The sequence below is a fragment of the Rhagoletis zephyria genome, unplaced genomic scaffold, assembly GCF_001687245.7.
Source record: "Rhagoletis zephyria isolate East Lansing unplaced genomic scaffold, Rhagoletis_zephyria_1.1 Rzeph_scaffold_00681, whole genome shotgun sequence".
NCBI lineage: Eukaryota > Metazoa > Arthropoda > Insecta > Diptera > Tephritidae > Rhagoletis > Rhagoletis zephyria.
In genome coordinates this window covers 126,822-138,998 of record NW_016157765.1, presented here as the reverse complement: position 1 = coordinate 138,998, position 12,177 = coordinate 126,822, and the positions used below count along the sequence as shown (strand labels likewise).

Sequence of the window (12,177 nt, the reverse complement as noted above, 5' to 3'; positions counted from 1 at the left end):
GCTGGGCGCGTTGTCGAACCCGCTGCTGTGGCGGTTGTTGCGCTGAGCGCATTGTCGAACCCGCTGCTGTAGCGGTTGTTGCGGTCTTCGCGCGTGGTTGCTGGCGCGGTTGCAATAGCCGCCAACGTAGCGCGTTGTTACTGTCGCGCTCCGTGGTACCCACTGCTGTGGCGGTTGTGGTTACGGTGTGTGGAGTGAGACTGCGACTGACTGTAGCACTGGTAGTGGCTATGGGGTGCGCACCAACCGCGCTATTTCTCAGGCCAGTAGGGCAGTGGTGGTTGTGGCCCTACTTGCTTTGCCTGTGTCGCTGTTGCTTTGGCGTTCTGTATTTTCTTACACGCTGTGGTTGGTTTGGTGGTTGCTTTTCCTTTTTGCGTGCGTTCCTTCTAGATGTTGCTTATCTTTTAGGACACCTGCTTCCCATCTAACGCTTGACAAACTAACGCGGTTGCACTCGCTCGCGACGACTGCACTCTCCTTTTCCTTTTCTTTGAAACTGATGTGCAAATGGTCGCTATGGTGTTGCCATCGGGTTTTTATACCTTTGCACTGCGGGAAATTAGTTATTCCCGTTGGAAGAATAACGGGCACTGCGTAATTTGGACTGGTTCCGTTATTCTTCCACCGGGAATTTGCCGCAGTGCTAGGAGGAATGTCAAAAGAATGTTCGAGGCTGTCTGGGGTTACCATAACCCCGTTGTGCAGTTCCGAACCGGTTCATTTTTCACTTTTGGTTTCCGTGTATTTACTACGGCGGATGAACAATTATCGGGTGAAACTCAGGATAAGGCAGAATATTGTTGGCAGTGATAGAAGTGAAAATCAAAATGGAATCTGATAAATTTAAAAAAAGAACGTATGCTACTTGCAAGTTATAAAATAGATGTAAATTAAAAAATTTTAGCAACACACAAAATAGAGCTTCTGCACGAGCGTTTGTGTGGTTTTTCACTTTTCCTTTTCGTTTGGCACAGCCAGATTCTATTTATTTGTACACCGTAGCAAATTTTCCCCACCGTCTCACNCTTACTGTCGCGCTCCGTGGTACCTGCTGCTGTGGCGGTTGTTGTTGCTGGGCGCGTTGTCGAACCCGCTGCTGTGGCGGTTGTTGCGCTGAGCGCATTGTCGAACCCGCTGCTGTAGCGGTTGTTGCGGTCTTCGCGCGTGGTTGCTGGCGCGGTTGCAATAGCCGCCAACGTAGCGCGTTGTTACTGTCGCGCTCCGTGGTACCCACTGCTGTGGCGGTTGTGGTTACGGTGTGTGGAGTGAGACTGCGACTGACTGTAGCACTGGTAGTGGCTATGGGGTGCGCACCAACCGCGCTATTTCTCAGGCCAGTAGGGCAGTGGTGGTTGTGGCCCTACTTGCTTTGCCTGTGTCGCTGTTGCTTTGGCGTTCTGTATTTTCTTACACGCTGTGGTTGGTTTGGTGGTTGCTTTTCCTTTTTGCGTGCGTTCCTTCTAGATGTTGCTTATCTTTTAGGACACCTGCTTCCCATCTAACGCTTGACAAACTAACGCGGTTGCACTCGCTCGCGACGACTGCACTCTCCTTTTCCTTTTCTTTGAAACTGATGTGCAAATGGTCGCTATGGTGTTGCCATCGGGTTTTTATACCTTTGCACTGCGGGAAATTAGTTATTCCCGTTGGAAGAATAACGGGCACTGCGTAATTTGGACTGGTTCCGTTATTCTTCCACCGGGAATTTGCCGCAGTGCTAGGAGGAATGTCAAAAGAATGTTCGAGGCTGTCTGGGGTTACCATAACCCCGTTGTGCAGTTCCGAACCGGTTCATTTTTCACTTTTGGTTTCCGTGTATTTACTACGGCGGATGAACAATTATCGGGTGAAACTCAGGATAAGGCAGAATATTGTTGGCAGTGATAGAAGTGAAAATCAAAATGGAATCTGATAAATGTAAAAAAAGAACGTATGCTACTTGCAAGTTATAAAATAGATGTAAATTAAAAAATTTTAGCAACACACAAAATAGAGCTTCTGCACGAGCGTTTGTGTGGTTTTTCACTTTTCCTTTTCGTTTGGCACAGCCAGATTCTATTTATTTGTACACCGTAGCAAATTTTCCCCACCGTCTCACCATGGATAAAAGTTACCGGTTGGCACAAATACTATATCGGAATATCGATAATGTTTCCGCCAGAATGTTTTAGTACAAAGGGAAACATAGCTGTCAAATTACCAAGTTATCGCAATAGATGCCAAGATATAAGCCCTGATATGTATTGTGCCCCCACATTCCAACAGATGTGTCAAGTTATAAATTCCATCCTGTGAAGACGGCAGTTACAGACAGCTGTCTCCAACTATCACTAGCCTCCGCTGGTAAACTTTTACTAACCAAAAAAAGTAGGCGAACAGACCGGAGGAACTAGTGACAATTAGCGACACCCGTCTGGAGGGAACACAGCTATCGCAAAATGGCAGACATTCCATGCAGTTTTGGTGTTGCATACGCTCTAGAAAAATTATCAGATGGTGAAATTTATGGCACGCTACCGGGTGCGCTATACGCTTAAGAATTAAGTATTTATATTTTGTGCGGCGAACAGTAACCCATGAACGAAAGACACAAGATCACGCCTTAAGGAAAGAAAGAAAAAAGTTATTTTCTAGCTGTTGAAATCTCGACGCCATCTTTGTTGTAAGAAGTAAACAACGAAGAGAACAAAAAAAAACGCGTAATTGTTGAACGCATGAATAATCATTTTTATTATGCAAATTCTCCTATAAATCATGTCGTTGTGTTAAATTATTCTTTACCTTATGTGTGCACACGTTGTCACAAGCGAAAATTAAGAAAATTGCAGTAAAAAGCCACCACCAAATTGTAAACAACGAACAAATGTAAACAAACGGCTTATGTCAAAATCGCCCTACTTTTTTCATAAGTGCGATTATAACGGGCCACTCTTCTGCTGTCGTGATCTTGTCTTTTTGGTTCATGGCAGTAACCCATAACAAACAATTGAATTTGTGAGTGCCGGCTGATCTCTGGGCTAAGGTGAAATGCAGAGACAAATGTCTCGTTATTTCAGCGAAAAACTACTTGGTTCTGTGGCATCGAGCGAGAGTAATGAATGGTGTGTTGATACTAACGCTGGCATTTTCTATGCAGATGACTAGACTTGGTGAGTTTTTATTTTTTTAAAGTACCTTTAAAAAATTTTAAGCTTCGCTCTTTCTTCCGACATTCTCTACTTGACCTCGCTAGCTTGCTTTCCATCTGTTTTAAATGAATTTTTCGTGCAAAATAGTCATCCTTTGGAGAAAAAGCATTTACTTAAAAAATCAGTCGAAGAAGAATATCGTAACTGGACATCGATGTCAAATGGCTACGACAATAAATCATATTATGTGGCCTAGAGCAAGATCACTTTTCCTTTGTTTTCTTTTCAATATGATTTGGGAAACGGAGACCGTCAATACAGTGGCATATATGTATGTAAGTGCGTACTCGTCATACAAAAGTTGTTTGCTTTCAATTTAAAACATTTAAACAAACTTGTGTTATAGAATCTTGGAGGACATTAGTGCACGCGCTTTTTCAGCACCGACTGTTTCTACAATGAATTCCCCAATGCACCTGCAACTTAGTTTGCCAATCGCGCCCTCAATAGTAGCAGGTAATGTGGTGGGTGCTGTTGTGAAGGGTTATTCATTGACACCACAAAAAGAGATACAAAACTACATCAATGCTGTTGGCATAATACTCGCTGCTCTGCTTAAGAAATATTGGAATGCAAATGAACACCATGGGTAAAATTGCCTGTTCTGTTTGGTATTATTTTCAAAGGGATGTGTAAACATATACCCTTATTTCAGTGAGCCGCTGATATGTGTCTTCAGTTGGTGCTGCCTTGAGTAAAAACTGTGAAGAATCGCTGCAAGAAATTATGTAAGACAATGCAGACAAATTGGCGTCACTTACTAACGAGGAAACAGCGGAAACAAAGATGAGGAATTTGCAGGGTGAGTTGAGTTTAGCGGGAAGTTTAGTACCTTTTTAAAACTCTTATTACTTTCTTGTACGTAGATTGCATATAATATTTGGCTAAATATCGGCATTGAAAGCACAAAGATCACAACGAAAAACAACCACGCCAAAGAGGAGTTTTATGTGCCTAGTCAAGCATTTTTAACATCGCTAATACAAATTTTCCCAGCCATTTTCTAGCACATACAACAAAGGTGATGTAAGCCATAAAATATCAGTGAATTCAATTTCTAAAAAAAATTATTGCAGATTTATTTAATCTGTCTTTGTGCTGAGGAATGGGGTCTGCATACCCGTGCAAACTGATGCCGTTCCCTATATAATGTTGTCTCTGTCGGATTCATTGCTAACGCCATTAAACGATGGCATACTCGATTGTATGGATCTCATACAAAAGGTATTTTATTGTATTTAGCTACATTTCAACTATAAGAAAATTATTTTATGACATATGTATATATACAATAACAATCGCAAAAGTTTATTGGTAACAACTGCGGGGGTAAATGAGTCATTGAATTCGAATGTCTTCACTGGGCGCTTGGCGGTTACTGCTTTACTACATCGATTCCAAGAAGTTTTGAAGCGTTCCAATGACGACGAACGGCTGATGGGCGCCGTGCAAGGGTCACAGTAGCTCATTCCGGGGTATTGATCGTAATTATCAGTGAAGTGCACGGCTTCCAAATGCGCATTAAGTCAATTCAAGAACCAGTTTGATAACAAAGAAGTATCATACCACAACATTACCGGCACCCTGACTCTTATTAAATAAGTACCAAATAAGTAAAGACATATCGTCTACCCGATATTACTTACAGTGGTCCACGAAATAATAGGAATGCGATATTTTAACAACTATTACTACACTTTTCGAAATTTAAAAAGTTAAATACGGCATTAATTGTAATTCTTTCCTGTAAATTTGTTGGGGAAAGAAAAAACAACAAAAAAAGCGAAAGTAATGCCGAAGTTAACTTATACTATTTCGGAAAATTTAGTGCTAACTTGACACACGTAATAACATGGTTCTTTTGAGTCACAACAAAATTGTATTCAACTATCAATCATGATCAAAATAAATTTTTATATGGAAGAAAATGCACAACACCCCCTGCAAAATAAGTATTAAAAATCAACGGTTATTAAATAATTAATGGAAAAAATTTCCATGAAAATAATTGTGAATTTTATATTAGAACAAGGTGTACACTAACATTTCACACTGATTGTATGTATTTCAGTTTCACTAGAGAATTTCTGTGGCCGATAAAGAAACTATTCAAATTAAAGTAAACTATTTAGCTCCAGTATTAACTGTTTTTATTAATTCCTCTTTGATAAATAATTATATGTTAATTTATAAATAATAATTTTCAACAATTTTTATTGAGCTCGAGGCCGTTTTTAATGAAAAACTTATTGTGGAAAAGCAACAATAATTTTGAAAAAATGGTAGAAGTGATAGCTATTTCGGAAATCACCACATTTCCTCATCAGACTTCTTTCAGTAGGATTCGAACCGACGATCCCACAGACTCAGCCAGTTGCCTACGTACTGTGCTAAGTTAGCTTTGCAAATTATCGTTGCTTTTTCCCCACTTTTTCGTTAGCTAAGCGAACACAATCAAGCGCAGCTATTCCGCTACGATTTACACTTGATCATGTGGTTGTTTTTTTTGTTGGTTTTTGTTAATAATTCTATTTTTAGAATGTTTAACTTTTAGGTGTGCTCGTCCTTAAGTTTGTTTTTGTTCAACAATTTTTATTGAGCTCGAAACCGTTTTTAATGAAATAAATAATAAATATGTAAATTTTATGTTTTCATTTTATTTATTGCAAAAACTATATGGGTTACTAATGCTAATTTTTTATAAATCAAAATTAAATAATTCATTAATAAATAATTAATACGGCGATTTTTTTAAATATTCGAAATATTTTTCATGCTATAAATTTTTGTTATTAAGTATGGTTTTTATTTTAACAAATACTATACAAATCCAAGTTTCATACTCATTATCAAAACTGCAACCTTTTTAATAAGAACTTCTAAAAAAAATTCTTGTATGTTCTTTTATAGCCCATTTAATTTTATTACAATAATGTGAAAATTTCATTGTATAACAATTTTCGCTGTCCTATGCATTTTCCCATATAAAAAGTTTCTGAAAATACTTAAACATAAGCTATAATTAAAAAAAAATAACAAAAATGTATAGCATGAAAAACATTGCGATTATTAAACGAAAAATTCCCGTATATTCAAGGAACAACACTTATAACTAGTAAACAATTCGGAATTCATTAAAAAAAAACAAGAAATTGAAAAGGCACTACAACAACAAGTTAATTATAACCTTAACCTATTACACAGGCCTGCGAAATTTAAATTTTTTCCCCCGCTCCAATAATTATGTTATTTTATTAATATCTGGGTATGTTAAATTAAAATACATCTTTGGTTCTCTCTAGCACGTCGAGATTTTTTTATTGATGACACGCATATTTTAGAATTTTTAGCAATTTGTATTAAAAGCCAAAAATTTATTAATTAACATTAATTTAAAATTGAATGTTTACTTAAAAACCGACAGTTTTAATTAAAAATACCCATAAATAGACTAAGTAAATCAAAAACACTTATGTAATTTCGAAGTTAAGTCTAAGAAAATTGATACAAGCGTTAACTTCGAAAATAAATAACTTTGGATGATTTACTTAGTCTATTTATGGTTATTTTTAACTAATACTGTCGGTTTTTAAGTAAACCTTCAATTTTAAATTAACGAGTTTTTGGCTTTTCATGTAAATTGCTAAAAATTCTAAAATATGCATGTCACCAATAAAAAAATCTCGACGTGCTAGAAATAACCAAAGATGCATTTTAATTTAACATACCCAGATATTAAAAAAAAACATAATTATTGGAGCGGGGGAAAAAATTTAAATTTCGCAGGCCTGTGCTATTAATAAAAATATATTCATAAATATGCACAAAAAAATACTTACATCTATTGGGGAGGGCAAAGTGAACGAGTAAACTCAGCGAAAGCATTGGCACAAGTTTTCACCCCCTCAGCCAACACCGTGAAGGCCTCTGCCATTGTTGCAGTGGCGGTAGCCATTTGCTCTGTGGTAGCAGCACTTTCAGCAAGCAAGTAAGAAAATAAGGGTTTTATTAATAATACAATAAAAATACAATATTTAAAAAAAATACCCTTTCCGATTCGGCGTGTGCCTCCGCAATTTAAAAAAAACGGTCTTTGTTGGCAATTCCTCCATCCGTTTTCGCTTGGCGGTCCTGCGCGGTGTCTGAGTCGGAGTTTTCGGAGTTTCGCACCGAAGCTCCGAATCGCCTTCTGACACCGTTAATGGAGGTAGTAGGATGGTGTCTACATCTTCCTCCACGACTAGGCGGAAGTTTTCATCCGCCGCCCCCAAGGCCACTTGCAGTTTCTAAAAATAGCATTTATTTAATACGATATAATTCAACTTACCTCTTCCATGGGAATATTCTCCTGCACATCCGGTTGCCCCTCCATATAGCTGCTTCCCACTAGAGATATTACCCGCTTTTCTAGTTCGCTCAAGGGAGGCTGTTGAAGCGGTAAATTCCCCGTCAACGCTTGCTCCCTTTTGCGATAACGAACTCGCGTTGATGTTCGACTTTTTAAGTTGCGCCAGACCTTTGTAAAATAATAGAAACACACTTTCACACTTTACTATTCTTTGATGTAGGCCGTTTTCGGAAATGCCTTACTGCAAAGCACCTCTTTTTATATTTAAATATATAATGTCTGGTTTCAGCAAAAATATTATTGGCATAAGAGGTGCGATGTTTGGCAGTAATGCATTTCCGAAAATGCCCCTACTTCATCACTTATACTTACATTTTGCCATTGCTCGACAGATTTAACTGCCCCTCCAATGGAGTTTAACTTCTCGGCTATCTCTGCCCACTTCTTGGTGTTCTCCAACTTGCCATGGAGCTTTTGGAATTTGCCGCTCGCAACATTCGGGTTTTCACCAAGAAAGTCAAGCATCGCGCTTAACTGCTCCCCCGATGCACGGCTCCTCTTTGTTGTTTGGCTAGACATCCTGAAATTAAAGAAGTTCCAGTAAATTCCGATTAAAAACTAAAATAATTAAATATTACCTTTTGAAATTGCAATACGTTTGCTGATGCGCAAAAATTCCGTTTCCGCGGGAAGGAAATAAGTTTTTTTTTTTCTTATTCCTCTTTGTGCTTTTCGCATATTTGACATTTCTCTCGACTGAGATGCCACATTTAATCATTTAAAAAAAAAAGAAATAATCAGCTGTTTTTCGCTGTTAAGTAAGAGTAAGAGGATCATACAATTGTTAGTGGAAACGGCAAAAGTTGTTAAGTAACCTAACAATTTTTTTATTGCTAAGAGTTACAGAATCGCATTACAAATCTCTATCAGGGTCATATCGTTGTTGTTGAATTGAAAGAAAACATAGCTAGAGTTACCACAGAGTTGCATTGGCTTCAGTTTATTCAGTGAAATCACTGGAGAAATTTATCAGAAATGTGTAAACGAGTTTCCGTACAAATTTTGACAGTTCAATTATAAGGTTTACACAATTATAAGTTTATACATTTTACAATGCATTTATAAGGTTTGATGAATACCCTTAATATTTTTCGATCGAAAAACTCTGGTTCTCTTCAGAAGACTTCCAATAATAGTATCCGATTGTTTATTTAAACAGTTTTTAAAACTAACGATTTTTTATTGGTGCCCTCATTGCATTTTTTGGGATTTTTGGCGGACCTATAAATTATAGTTACTATCAAATGGTTAAATAAACAATCGGGTATTATTATCGGGAATCCGCTGCAGAGAACGAAAGTTTTCCGGTCGAAAAATATTGATTGTTAAGAATTCTATACTATTTCTACGAAAGTTTTTTCCCCATATAAAATACATAGAAAACTGTAAGCGCTTTGAGCGACCTCTAAATATTTTTTGATTTTAAAATAAAAAAATAAGGGTATTTTTTTTCGGTGTATTGTATATACATACGTTAAAACGCACAAATGTTCTTATGACATATATAATAAAATACGTTGTGCATATAAATAGTACGTTCCTTCAGTGAAAATGTTTACTTGATATCTATTTATTATGGTTTATGCAATTCCGTTTTTGTATGTATTATAACATGGCATCAACTAAATTTTCCTCTGCAATTGAACCAGACTATAAATGTAAAAATTATTTAAAACAAGCAATTTTTAAGAAAAAAAAAAAACCGACTTCAATTCACATATACAAATTTAAGATTATCGTTAATTTTTTCATGATCCAATGATTGGTTTAAACCAAATTAGCATGAGACCACCTGTAAGGTAACACCTTTCCTTTAAAAAAAAAATTATAGAAATCGGTCAACGTGGTCCAAAGTTATGCGGTAAGATACACAAAAGAAAATTTTCCGTCGAATTGATAACGTTTCCTTTTTGTGAAGTTGGTTAAAAAGGGAGAGTCTGAGCATCCCTTTGGAAAGAAGTGAGATTTTTTTGGCTGAGTGTCCCCGTTTGAGGCCCAGCAATTATGGCAGCCCTACTAATGAAGATATCCAAAAATGAATAACGCCACTTTAAAGATATTGACTAGTTTACTATGACTGCATTATTAACTAAATTTGTACTAAATTACCGAAAAATTGTTTATCAATATCTCGGAAACTAAAGGAGATATCCAAAAACTGATAACACCAATCGAAAGATTTTGTTTAAAAATAAATATAACTGCATCTAGAACTTAAAGTCGTCAAAATTACGCTTATGACAATCTTTTATCCAGGCGACGATTTGACTTATATTTAAGGTCACATTGAATATTGGAAGTTTGTCATTAATTAAATGAAAAATAAAAAGTAATTTAAAATATTCATAATGCATGCAACATGCAACAGCACAATTAATTTGTTTTATAGTTAATATCTTATTAAATAAATAAAAAATATCTGTCTTTGAAGGCAATAATCTGATGTAACGTTTTTACTGCATTTAAAATGCGACATAAAGCGCTTTCGAACAAATATTTTCGAAGATCGTGCATGCTATCGCTTTTACTAACGGCGCGATTACGTTAGACAATGCTGTTAAGACAACAAAGAAATACGTATTAGTTGTCAAACACGCTGATAATTGTCTCCGAGGCGTTTTGAACAAAATGTCGGACGTGAACGTTGTATTATAATACGCATTTCGCGCGAGCTATTTAAGCTAAAAACTAAAAAATAATAAAGAATAGACAAAGTTACATACATACAGCGTCTCTTGTGTTATGTTAGTTCTTTTGTTATAAATTTCTCTTCTTTCTTGCACAAGACATCAAAATTATTGTCTGCATACGTCAAATCATTGTCCGATTTACTGTCTTGAATGTAATCAAGACAGTGATTGAGACAATTGGAAAAGTATGCATGTATTAGTGANTAGACAAAGTTACATACATACAGCGTCTCTTGTGTTATGTTAGTTCTTTTGTTATAAATTTCTCTTCTTTCTTGCACAAGACATCAAAATTATTGTCTGCATACGTCAAATCATTGTCCGATTTACTGTCTTGAATGTAATCAAGACAGTGATTGAGACAATTGGAAAAGTATGCATGTATTAGTGAAAATCTGTGCATGTATTGCTATTGTCATAACAGTAATGTCCGGTGTAAACCCTAAGTAAATGCACATTTACGCGAATTCGAAGTTGTGTCCCTACAAGAACAGTGATAGTCCTTTGATTGATCATGTGATAATCACTGGTGATGGAGATCTCAATCAAGTACTTCTATCAACTTTTTAAGAGCAATATGCAAAACGTGATGTAAACATTTGTGTACATGTGATCTTCCCTCTTCCTCCAACTTATGACCTTATTTAGTGGTCTCTTTTTAACCAAGGCAAAATTTGCAAATGTGTTAGTAAGAAAATGAGAATGTGTTAGTTTCCATCACACAATTCTTGTAGGGATGCTTTCAACAAACAGCCGTATTCCAGTCGCTAATTCAGATCCGTATCTACCACGATCAATTCGCACGGAGAAGAAAGCCTGCTAAATAACCTACTAAAAAAAATAAACAACAAATTTAATACAAAAACTGGAACTGTTTTAACCATAACCGAAAATTTGTTTGGGCAATATATTTATTTGCCGGTCAATAAAAATTGCCTGAAGTAATTATGAAACAAAACAAACATAGTTGATCACAAATTGATCCTGATTTCTATCAGCATCACATAGATGTTAGATTAGCGGGACTTTTTTTAATCAAAATAATGTAAAATAAATGGAATCTCCTTCGACGATCACTGAAACGCAGCGGGCACGTATACGCGAAAAATCAATAGGTTTGTATAGTAACAAATAGTCAGTACAAATTTGTACTGGAACCTGCAAATGTTTACTGGACAAGTGTATAATAACCCAAAAAACTTGCAAGAGAGAGTAGTATATTTATGCCGATTCTGGACCAGTGCAAGCAGTGCGGCATATATCTAAATACTAATTCAACAGTTAAGTTATATTCAAATACAATATTATTATGTGATTTAGAATAAACTTCTATATCATATATCGCTTCCCTATTTGTTCTACTATAATACCTTAACTTGGTCTTAATATCTAAACCCCTTCTTTTATATTCATGTTGGTTTTGGTGTTGCTCCATAATATACTCCTCAATTTCAACGCCAACCACTGTTAAAAATTTGATATTGTCATCCTCTTCATCCCATTTTTTGTTAAAAAAGCATGGGTTGCTCTGACTGGGATGCCCAAAACCTGTAACCGGGGACCCTCATCTTCATCTTCAATACATATATAAGGGTTTTTCATGTCTTCAAAGCACAACATCTCCAATTCAAAATCGAAGTTGTACTCTCCATGATGCTCGCTCTTGAGGATTCGATTTACTCCAGGCATGATGTGTTTTAGTAGCTTTAAACAAAGTAATAATTTCTAATGTACAGTATTAGTATATTTATACACATTTCATAACTATATAAAAAGCNCAAAATTTATATTTACAAGTTTTAGACGAAAAATAAGAATATTATAAAATTTTGGAAAATGGGCGTAGCCACGCCCACTTATGGTTACATGTGTATATCTTGGTAACCGC

General features: G+C 36.3%; 1 long non-coding RNA gene across 3 annotated transcripts; it reads left to right on the top strand.

Moving 5' to 3' along the window:
- The first annotated feature begins 2,989 nt into the window (after positions 1–2,989).
- LOC108361019 (uncharacterized) lies at positions 2,990–5,109 on the top strand. Of its 3 annotated transcripts, none has more exons than XR_001847217.1 (7): positions 2,990–3,152; positions 3,279–3,466; positions 3,538–3,780; positions 3,847–3,993; positions 4,058–4,212; positions 4,268–4,415; positions 4,499–5,109. It is a non-coding gene; the product is annotated as an uncharacterized LOC108361019 (long non-coding RNA). The 3 variants fall into 3 exon arrangements; XR_001847215.1 differs by having other exon boundaries at positions 3,236–3,466; XR_001847216.1 differs by lacking the exon at positions 2,990–3,152 and having other exon boundaries at positions 3,154–3,466.
- Positions 5,110–12,177: the final 7,068 nt, after the last annotated feature.